The sequence below is a fragment of the Tupaia chinensis genome, unplaced genomic scaffold (genome assembly GCF_000334495.1).
Source record: "Tupaia chinensis unplaced genomic scaffold, TupChi_1.0 Scaffold149491_1, whole genome shotgun sequence".
In the NCBI taxonomy this organism is placed as follows: Eukaryota; Metazoa; Chordata; class Mammalia; order Scandentia; family Tupaiidae; genus Tupaia; species Tupaia belangeri.
In genome coordinates, this window is record NW_006209335.1 from 63,101 (window position 1) to 74,053 (window position 10,953).

Consider the following 10,953-nt stretch of genomic DNA (forward strand, 5'->3'; position numbering starts at 1 on the left):
GCTCTCTTGCCAAGGGCCCACCCACACCCCCTCCACGCAGCCTGCCAAGGGCCCACCCACACCCCCTCCACTGCAGCCTGCCAGGTGCCATGGTCTCTTTTGGGGGTGTGGACTGTGCAGCCTTCCCAGGGGCCCCAAGAGCCATTGGGACGGGAATGTCTCCACTCTGGAGGGGCCTGCGATGGTGATGCCCCCCTCCCGGGGGCTCTGAGTTCCAGAAGTGCAGAGAAGGGAGCGCACTTGCCTTCCCCTCCACTCCGACTTCAGTTCTTGCTGTCGGGCTCTTTCCTGGGTAGTGGGCAGACAAGATGGCCGTCCTCCTTTCCTGGAGGTTGGGTCCTGGGGACGAAGGGAGGCCTGTTTGACCCCAGGTGCCTTTGAGGTGGGGATAGCGAAGGAGGAGATGGGCATGTGAGGGAATGCCCTAGAAAACTCTGCCTTTGGAGTCAAGAGGGCTGGGTTTTCCTTTTGTATTTTAGAAAGATTTTCCCTGAAGTTCCCCAATGAGCCTCCTCTCCTGTGTGATTGGCTAGAATCGTGTCCTGTGTCTCATACTTCGGCCAATCAGAGGCAGGAAGCAGCAACTGGCCTAAAGAAGCAGGTGGATTTGGAGGAAGGAAGTTACCCCAGGCAGGGCTGAGTTGTGAGAAAGCAGATGGGGAAATCAGTGTTGCCCAGGCAACCAGTAGCAGCCGCTAGGTTTCCTCTGATGTCCATGCTCCGCCCCAACACTGTCACCAAGAATGGCTGTGGCTCATCCTGGGGCCATGAAGAAGTCACTTCTCTAGGTACCTATAACATGGGCCCATAGAATGGAGACAGTCTCCCAGCTCAAAGGAACTTAATAACTTTTTTTTTTTTTTTTGAGAAGTTTTTGCTACAGGGCGCGTGCACTCACCGGAAAGACAGACAGAAAACGAGAAGTCACCTCCTAGGGGGGATGGCCATGCCGCAGTCTCTTCTCCTCCATTCTCCTCTCGAGATCTTGGGCACGCATCCGGTGTGAGTTTAAGCCACCGGGTCCAGGAATCGAACTGCAGTCGACTACATGGGAGTTCAGCGACATAGCCATTACGCCAACTGCTGGTCCCAAAGGGACTTAACGACTTTTTGAGGTGAGTGCTTGCTTTATGTATTTTTTTAAAATAATGAAGTAATTTTGGCTATGAATTTTCCTATGAGTACACTTTTAACCATGTAGTAATTTTTCAACTGTAATTTTTCTTTTTAAAAATAATTTTAATTTTATTTATTCATTCATTTATTTATTTCAGTAATGGCAGTTGGCCATGTGGGAGTCCAGCACCCTTAACCACCAAGCCACCTGCCGCCTCTCAACTGTGATTTTTCTAATTCGGGTGTAGATGATCTACGATTCAATAGCTGTTAGGAGGAATTTTTAAAACATCAAGGACCAGCCCCATAGCTTAATAGTTAAGGGAGCCAGATCCCACATGGCTGACTGAATCCTGGACCCAGCGGCTTGAAAAACACACAGGATCATGTGCATGCGTTCCCCAAATCCCAGCAGGGTGGAGTAGAGAAGGAACTGTGATATGACCGTCTGCCACTAGGGAGAGCTTTCTCTTTGTCTGTCTGTCTGTCTTTCTCTGCTGAGTGCATGCGCTCTTTGGGCAATTTTTTAAAAAATCAAAAGTGAGATTTTCCTGTTTATTTCAGTAAGATCTATTTTTAAAAATTCTGTTATTGGGGCCAGCAGTTGGCTTAATGGCTATGTCACTGGACTCCCATGTAGTCAACCATGGTTCGAGTCCTGAACCCGGTGGCTTAAACTCATGCCGGGCACATGTGCGTGCGTGCCCAAGATCCCCAGAGGAGAATAGAGGAGAAGGGATTGCAGTGTGGCCATGCCCCCTGGGGAATGATTTCTCTGTCTGTCTGTCTCTCGTCTCTCTCTGTCATTCTGGCAAATGCATGCGCCCTATAGCAAAAACCTCTAAAAAAAAAATTCTGTTACTATTTTTAAAAATAATTAATTTATGGGACTGGTAGGTGGCATGGTGGTGAGTGCTTGCTTTATGTATTTTTTGGTGGTGGTTAAGGGTGCTGGACTCCCACATGGCCGACCACAGATTGAGTCCTGGACCTGGTGGCTTACTTTCTCACTTTCCAATAAAATAATTCTTTCAAAATATTATTTAATTTAATTATTATTATTTTTAAAATTTGACCAAAGAGAAACAGAGAGGGAAAGTAAGAAAGGAAGCCACTGTGTCTGGGACTCGAACCACAGTCAGCCATGTGGGAGTCCAGTGCCTTTAACCACTATGCCACCTGCCGTCCCCAATAAATAACTTTAAAAAAATAAAAAAGATTTGAAGCGATCAACAGGTAGTGTAGCAGTTACTTCACTGGATTCCCATATGGCCAACTGCAGTTCAAGTCCTGGACCTGGTGACTTAACACTTATGCTGGGTGCAGGTGCATGTACATGTATGCCCAAACTCCCAGGAGGAGAATAGAGGAGAAGAGATCGGGGTATAGCCATTCCCCCTGGGGGTGATTTCTCACTTTCCCTCTCACTGTCTCTCTCCAGCAAGCTCATGCACCCTAAGGCAAAATCTCTTTAAAAAAAGATAATAAAAAAAAGTTTATGGGGAGCCAGCAGGTGGCGTGGTGGTTAAGGGCACCGGACTCCCACATGGCCAACCATAGTTCGAGTCCTAGACTTGGTGCTTGCTTTCCCACTTTCCATCTCTCTCACACTCTCTCAGTCTGTCCCTCTCTGGTCAAATTAATATAAATAAAATAAAATAATTTTAAAAATGTTTATAGGAAAAATACTGACTGTATTAAGGGAGTGGCTGAGGGTTGGAGTAACTGGTCTACCGCAACCTTTCATCCATGTTGGATCCTCCCACCACCAAGCCAGCGCTCCTCTGCGGGCACACCTCTGTGACGGGGCTCCTCACCTCCGAGGGCTGTGAGGAGTCCTCCTATCCTAGTTTAAGCCCCCATGCCCTCCGTTCCCTTCCCCTCCCGTCTGCCCTTAGTGAGCTAAACTACCTCAGGGCCTTCAGCCACGTCCACGGCGTCCCTGACTCCCCCTAGTGGTGGCCTGCTTGCAGCGCCCGTCTAAGACAGCGCAGATACACAGGCTGCACAGCTATGCGCAGGAAGCAGGATTTGAACCTGAGGCAGTTGTTCCAAAACCCCGGGCTCTTTGCCCACCTGCTCTCATTCAGTCTTCTGCACAATCCTGAGGGGGAGGGAATAGCAGGATTCATTCCTTTCTTGAGCACGTCACAGAGATGGAGAGTCCTGTTTGGGATCGTGCAGATTTGAATCCAGGGGTCGTCTGACACTGTGATGACAAGCAACCACACTCCTCACATGACTGCTTGCCATCTCCCCACCCCAATTACCTGGCTCTGCAGGTCCCTCCTGTCTCTTCGGGTGTGATTTTCAAGCCGCCAGATCCGGGACTCGAACCGTGGTCGGCCATGTGGGAATCCAGCGCCTTGAACCACCATGCCACCTGCTGGCCCTCGCCTACCGCTTTAACTGTCATCCAGAGCCCTCTCCCTGTGAACACACCGGCCTTTATTCCACCAAGGATTTCTCATTATGTATTTAATAATGCTAAAGCGTGCATATGTCACATTTGACAGGAGGGCTTTTTCCCTCCCGAGTTTGAAGCACCACTGGGAAACAATTAACCCTATTGGAGGCAAAAACAAAGGGACGCCATCAGGAAAGACAGTCCCAGGAACTCTCGGCTCTTAATTGAACAATTACCTCTTATGCCTCTGAATCGTTCATTATTACATGCCCTGTTATTATTAGCTGTTGTTATTGTTTGAGGTGAATGCTAGGGATTTTATTATTTTTCAAATCAAAAGCCACATTCAATCACCCCGTTCCTATCCTCCGAGCGTGCCCTCCCACCGTCCCCACGCGGCAGTGTCGTGGCAGGCAGTCTCGCGCCTGGCCCAGAGGACGGATTCGGGGTCATGCTAGTCGTCTGAGTGGGGCGGTGAAGCCCTCCAGGCTTCCGTACACACTGTTACTAGTTGGCTCCTTAGTGAAAGCGTTACACAGGAACCAAGCACCTCCTGTTTTTAATTTTCTTTTAAAAGATTTCCTTCCTTGGGACCAGCAGGTGGCATAGTGGTTAAGGCATTGGACTCCCCCATGGCTGACCACGGTTCGAATCCCTGACCTAGCAGCTTGAAACTCCTGACAGGTGCCTGGGCGTGTGTGCCCACAATTCTGAGAAGAGAATGGAGGAGAAGGGATAGTGGCGTGGTCATCCCCCGGGGGGCGATTTTTCACTTTCCCTGTCATTGTGTCTCTCTGTCTCCTCCCAGTGAGTGTACCCAAAAAAGAAAAATCAATCTCCTTCCTCTCCTTCCTCCCTCCCTCCCTCCCTCCCTTCCTTCCTTCGACAGAAGGTGTGTGCTCTTACCATAGAGGAGGAAAAAGCCATCTAGCGGGGCGTGGTCACACCTCCACCCCTCTCCATTTTCCCATCCTGGCAGGGTTTGGGGCACCCGTGCAGACGTGCCCAGCTTGTTTCCCCAGCTGTAGTGCCAGGATTCAAACCGCTGCTGGTCCTGTGGGACCTGGCTTCCTTTGGGGGTGTTTTTTTGGAGAGGTTTTTGCTATAGTGCGCATGCGCTCACCAGAAAGCCAGAGAGAGACAGAGACAGAAAGCAAGAAATCACCCCCCAGGGGGGATGGCCATGCCGCAATCCCTTCTCCTCCATTCTCCTCTCAGGATCTTGGGCACGTACACACACGCGCCTGGTGTGAGTTTAAGCCACTGGGTCCGGGACTCGAACTACACAGTTGGCCATGTGGGATCCAGTCGCCTTAACCACCATATCTGCTGGCCCTGCAAGTACAATTTTTAATTTTTTTTTTTTGAGGTTTAGCATCAATCTTTAACGTTGTGACACTGCGAATTGACGAGTCACACACTTTGGTCTTGAATCGGCAGTGACAACTTACAACAATGAGTCTAAAGGTCTGAGCACCGGAAGGACTTCGCCACTGCCGAGGTTTCTTCTGACTGCCACCGAGGTCCTTCCTGTACCGAGGGCAGCGGCTGCCGAGGTCTGGCTGCGTCTGCGTGCATACCAGCCACACATGGGATTATAAAGACCTGTGTGCAGACATTCCACGGTGCGCCTGTCATCAGAGGCAAAGACCCTTTCATCCAAAGGCATTATATCCAGGGCTCCAAAATTCAAAAGGATCAGATCTCTTTGAAAGAGTCCGGAGTCCATGAAACGGAGAAGCGACCAAGGCACTGGTGAGCTGAAAGTCTCCCTCACAGAAAAGACCCAGCGGGAGCAGCAGTGAGCAGAGGCTGGTCGGGAGGACCCCCTGCTCGGGCCAGGTTCCCAGACTCTTGGGAAAGGGACCTGAGACTCACTCCCTGGAGGCCAGCTCCCTTGGCCCTGCTGCGACAGAGGTGTTGCTGGGCAGTGCTGCAGACACAGTTTAGGGTCTCGGTTTGAGGTGTCCAGAAAGATGCCAGGGTTCTTCAGAGGAAGAGCAGACGTAGCAGACACATACAGAATAAAACAGCAACTGATCACACAGCAGAAGCTGAGGTGGGCACGGGGTCTGACACCGTCACCCCTCAGCCTGAAGCAAAGGGACTGTGCAGAGAACAGGGCCAGCTGTGAGTCCCCTCGCCCCCTCCAGACCGGGACTAGAGGGAGAGGAGGATGTGGGTCCGTCCCAGGAGGGCTGCAGGACCTGGCGGGGCAGGCAGGGTTTCCACCACCTGCAGCTCTCTTGCTCAGAAAACCACACACATCTAGTGCACGGCTCTGAGACTAACCTGTTCCCTGGAAAGGACTCAGCAGGATGGAAGCCCTCCCTGGCCTTCCTACCCTATTCATGGTCCTCCGCTGGTGGAACAGTCCGGAAATCCTTGAGCTCTGGAAAGGCCCCTGATCAGTCTCTGAGGAACACAGGTGACTATCGGAAGAACCTGCCTCAGTACGGTTCTGGATGTCTGGGAATCCTTTTGGAGACAATCACTTCACACTCGATCATGAGGTCTCTGTGTTTCTCGGGTGTTTTGGGGAGAAGGAGGCCTTCTCCTGAAATTTTCACTGCATGGCAGGCTTGAGGACATCTTTTTTTTTTAATAGAATTATTATTATTTTTTATAGAATTATTTATTGAATTTTATTTATTATTATTATTTTAAACTTGCTATAGGGTATATATGTTCACCAGAGAGAGAGAGAGAGAGAGAGAGGGAAAGTGAGAAAGCAAGCCACCAGGTCTGGGACTTGAACCCCAGTCGATCATGTGGGAGTCCAGCACCTTAGCCATCATGCCAGCTGCCAGCGCCCATGACATCTTTGAATACTGTGGGTATGGTCCTGCCGTTCAGAGTGGGCACAGTCACCATACGGCCACATGGAGCCTCCTGAAGGCTGATTCTGGTTGGATAAATGACACTGGAGCCATCTCTCTTAATGATATTGTGGGGGAGCAGCAGGTGGTGAAGTGGTTAAGGCACTGGACTCCCACACATGGTCGACCATGGTTCAAGTCCCAGACCTGGTGGCTTGAAACTCAAGCCAGATGTATGTGTGTGCATGCCCAAAATCCAGAGAGGAGAATGGAGGAGAAGGGATTATGGTATGGCCATTCCCCCTGGGGATGATTTCTTGCTCTCTGTCTGTCTCTCTGATGAGTGCATGTGCCCTATAGCAAAAAGTCTCAAAAAAAAAAATTGTGGGATGGGGCCAGCAGATGGCATAGCAGTTGTCACTGGACTCCCACATGGTCCACTGCAGTTCAAGTCCCAGACCCAGTGCCTTGAAAATCATGCCAGGCACATGTGCATGTGTGCTCAAAATCCTGGGAGGAGAACAGAGAAGGACTATGGTGTGGCCTTCCCCCAAGGGGGTGATTTCTTGCTTTCCCTCTCAGTCTCTGTCCCTCTTTCTCTATGGTAAGCACATGTGCCCTAAGGCAAAAAAAAAACTCTTAAAAAAATATACACACACACACACACACACACACACACATATATACATATCTATTTTCGGGGAGCTTGTCCTTTAAAACAAAGACTATGTTGCCTGGAATGTTGTTGGAGGTCTGATCCCCCCGTTTGTTTTTTTTTTTTAAGAATTACTGACCAGAGAAAGAGCAGGAGCGTGCGAGAGAGTGAAAAAGCAAGCCTCATGTCCGGACCTGAACCGCAGTTGGCCACGTGGGAGTCCAGCACCCTTAACCACCACGCCACCTGCTGGCCCTGGTCCCCTTCTTTGGGAAGGTGATGTTGGTCCCTTCTTCCCACCCCCCTTCACTTGAACGGTCCAGCCCTTGTCCTCACTATGACAAGGCTCTCCCCGAAGGGGCTCAGCCACCGTGGGGGATTCTCACCATCTTGGTGCAGCTGCTGTAGGTCTCTTCAAGGGAGACCTGGAGACGGTGGGTGATGGCGACCGTGCCGTGGTGGAACATCTCCGCTTGCATGGGTTGGCAGAGCACCCCGTAGGCCCTGGGCCATGCCCAGCCTCTGGAAGTAGTCCGTGCCCACGACCCCTTGCCTGCAGCCCACCGCCCAGCTATCGCTGTCCCCCTAATTTCTTTTAAAGAGAGTTTCCTGGTTTTTTTTTTTTTTTTTTTTCTATTAGGTACATGAGTTCACCAGAGAGAGAGAGAGACAGTGAGAAATCACCCCCAGGGGAAATGGCCACACCTTAATCCCTTCTCCTCCTTGGAGAGGGGGAGGCCATCTCCGGGAAATTTTCACCGCATGTCAGGCCTAATGACATCTTTGAATACCATGGCATGGTCTTGCCATCCAAAGTGGGGACAGTCACCATACAGCCACACATGATTTGGGGCACACATGCACACGTGCCTGGTATGAGCTTCAAGCTGCTGGGTCCGGGACTCAAACTGTACTTAGCCACATGGGAGTCCAGTGCCTTAACTACTGTGCCACCCGCTGTCCCCCACCCCCCTTTTTGGAAGAGTTTTTTTTTTTTTTTTTCCTATAGGGTGTGTATGCTCACCAGAAAGACAGAGACATAGAGACAGAAAGCGAGAAATCACCGCCCCCCCCGAGGGGGGATGGCCACGCTGCAATCCCTTCTCCTCATTCTCCTCCCGGGATCCTGGGCACACACGCACACGCGCCCGGCGTGAGTTTAAGCCACCAGATCTGGGACTCGGATCATGGTCGACTACATGGGAGTCCAGCGACATAGCCATTACGCCAACTGCTGTTCCCCTTAAAGAGATTTTTGCTATAGGATGCATGAGCTCGTGAGCTTGCTGGAGAGACAGAGACAGAGAGAGACAGAAAGCAAGAAATCACCCCCCCAGGGGGATGGCTATGCCCGCAATCCCTTCTCCTCCATTCTCTGGGATCTTGGATCAAGCCACCGGGTCGGGGACTCAAACCGCAATTGACTATGTGACAATCCAGTGAGGTAACCATTATGCCATCTGCTGGTTCCCCCCACTTACCCAATTTTTAAATATTTTATGTCCCAAGAAAGTGAGAGCCAGTGCAGTGAACACCCCCACCTAAGGGCACACAGTCTGCACGTGAAACTTAAACTTCCGTCTAAGGAGGGAACCTTTCTGGGAGCAGGGCTATTCTGTTCCCTTAGTGGCTGTGGCCTTCCTCCACAGGGATGGCTTCTAATACGTGAGGGCAGGGGAGTGCGGGGACTCAAACCGGGACCCCAGATCCTGGCGCAGGGTCTTCTCAGCATCTCAGGGCCTCAGTGAGAGTCCCCTTGCTCTCAGTTTGGGGTGGCACCCGCAGCGTCCGCAGATTTGGGCCGTGCAGGGCGGGGCTGATGCGATCCTGGAGCTTGGCCACCAGGGGGCGCTGTGGTCACACCCAGGAGCTTCCGCCGAGGGAAACTTGGAACGCGGGCTCTGAGCGGGGAAGAGCCCTTAGTAGGAGCTCCCAGGGGGTGTGCACCGCGGTTGTGAGTCTCAGGAAACCTCCCCCTGCTCCCATCACTAAGGAGAGGACGCATGCTAGGGAACCAGCAGTTAGCGTAATGGCTAGGTCGCTGGACTCCCACGTAGTCCACTGCGGTTCGAGGCCCGGACCCGGTGGCTTAAAACTCACGCCAGGCACGTGTGCGGGAATGCCCAAGATCCCGAGAGGAGAATGGAGAAGGGATTGCGGCGTGACCAGCCCCCCTGGGGGGTGATTTCTCGCTCTCTGTCTCTCTCTGTCTGGTGAGTGCACACGCCCTATAGCGAAACCCTCTCCGAAAAAAAAAAAAGGAGAGGACGCATCCTAGACCTGCCTCTGGAGGGCTTAGGACCAAGTTGCTGTGTTCTCTCAGGCAAATTGCCTCCCCTCTCTGAACCTATTTTCTTTCCCTTCCCCCCCCCAAGATAAAGTTACTCATCCCTGGTTCTCAAAAGCGCACTTCAGTCTCCCTTTCCCTTCCTCTGTGCCAAATTCAGTGTGGTGGGGCAAGACCAGTTAGGATGTCGCGGTTCCAGAAATGAGGCTCCATGATTCCAGGCCCAGTTGGATTCCAGCCCTTGCTCTGCTGCGAACCCGTAATTACGAGTTCTCATGTTGCAGGTGGGGAAACTGAGGCCCAGAGGAGTACTTGCAGAACTCCGGTTTGCTCCTTGGGAGGTTAATAACAGAAACACAACGCAGAAAATTAGGGATGGCTGGTCCATGCTCCATTGGTTGGGGCAGCAGGAGCCCACGTGACCGACAGTGGGTTGGGTCTGGGCCACTCCACCTTGAGAAGCGTGCCTGGTGTTTGTGTCTCCGCGTCCAAATCCCTGCCGGGTTGGGGGGGGAGGAGAGGTGGAGAGGGGATTGCTGGGTGACCTTGCCCTGCTTGGGGGAGCTCTCTCCCTCTGTCTCTATCTCTCTGTCTCTGGCAAATGTGTGTAACCTCTGGTAATTTTTTTTTAAAAAGGAAATGCGGGGCCAGCAGGTGGCGTGGTGGTTATGGGTGCTGGACTTCCATGTGTCTGACTGTGGTTCGAGTCCCGGACCTAGCAGCTTGCTGTTTCACTTTCTCTCTCTCTCTCTCTCTCACTCTGTCCCTCTCTGGTCAAATGAAAATGAAGTTAAATAGGGACCAGCAGTTAGCGTAATGGCTATGTCGCTGGACTCCCACGTAGTCAACCACAGTTCGCGTCCCGGACCCGGTGGGGTGCGTTTGTGCCCAAGATCCCTAAAGGAGAATGGAGGAGAAGGGATTGCAGTGTGGCCATCCCCCCAGGGGATGATTTCTCGCTTTCTGTCTCTATGTCTCTCTCTGGCTGGCTGGTGAGCGCACGTGCCCTATAGCAAAAACCTCTCCAAATAAATAAATAAATAAATAAAGTTAAATACAAATAATTCTTGAAAAAATTAATAGACTTTAAAAAAAGGGAAATGCTAAATTAAAACAAAGTGTTAGCTTGCCTGACTTTTCAGAATCTTTAATATGTTAACTTGTGAATCGCCAATGTTTTTTAAAACTCTTTTTGACTCTGTCACCCCACTTTCCAAGGTGACTTGGGAATCAGGTGGACTAGGTGACAATGGGAATGATGTGAGAAAACTTCCAAAGTTTGTAGAGAAACAGAATTGAAGCCCATGCTTATTTTGGTGCAACTTAAAAAAAAAAAATCCATGTATAGTTTTTACTCATTTGCCATGAAAAAAAAAAAAGGATTTTTCCAGCAGGCATTTGTGCTAGCCAGAAACAGAGAGAAGGCACCCCTAATGGGGCCTGGTCACACTGCAGTCCTTTCTCCATCTCGCCATCCTGTTGGAATTTGGGGCACACGCACACGTGACCACACGTGCCCTGCGTGTTTTTCAAGCTACGGAGGGTGGATCCCAGATCCAACCATGGGTGGCCGTGTGGGACCCAGCTCCCTTAACCACTAGACTTCTGGGCCAGCCCTCTGTGAGTTTTTAGGTGTACCTCTTGTACACCTAATGCGCATCTTGGGGGG

At 51.1% G+C, this 10,953-nt stretch overlaps 1 pseudogene; it reads right to left on the minus strand.

Moving 5' to 3' along the window:
• Window positions 1–5,872: 5,872 nt before the first annotated feature.
• On the minus strand, window positions 5,873–7,577 carry LOC106734172 (dnaJ homolog subfamily B member 1-like; annotated as a pseudogene).
• Between the last annotated feature and the right edge of the window lie 3,376 nt (window positions 7,578–10,953).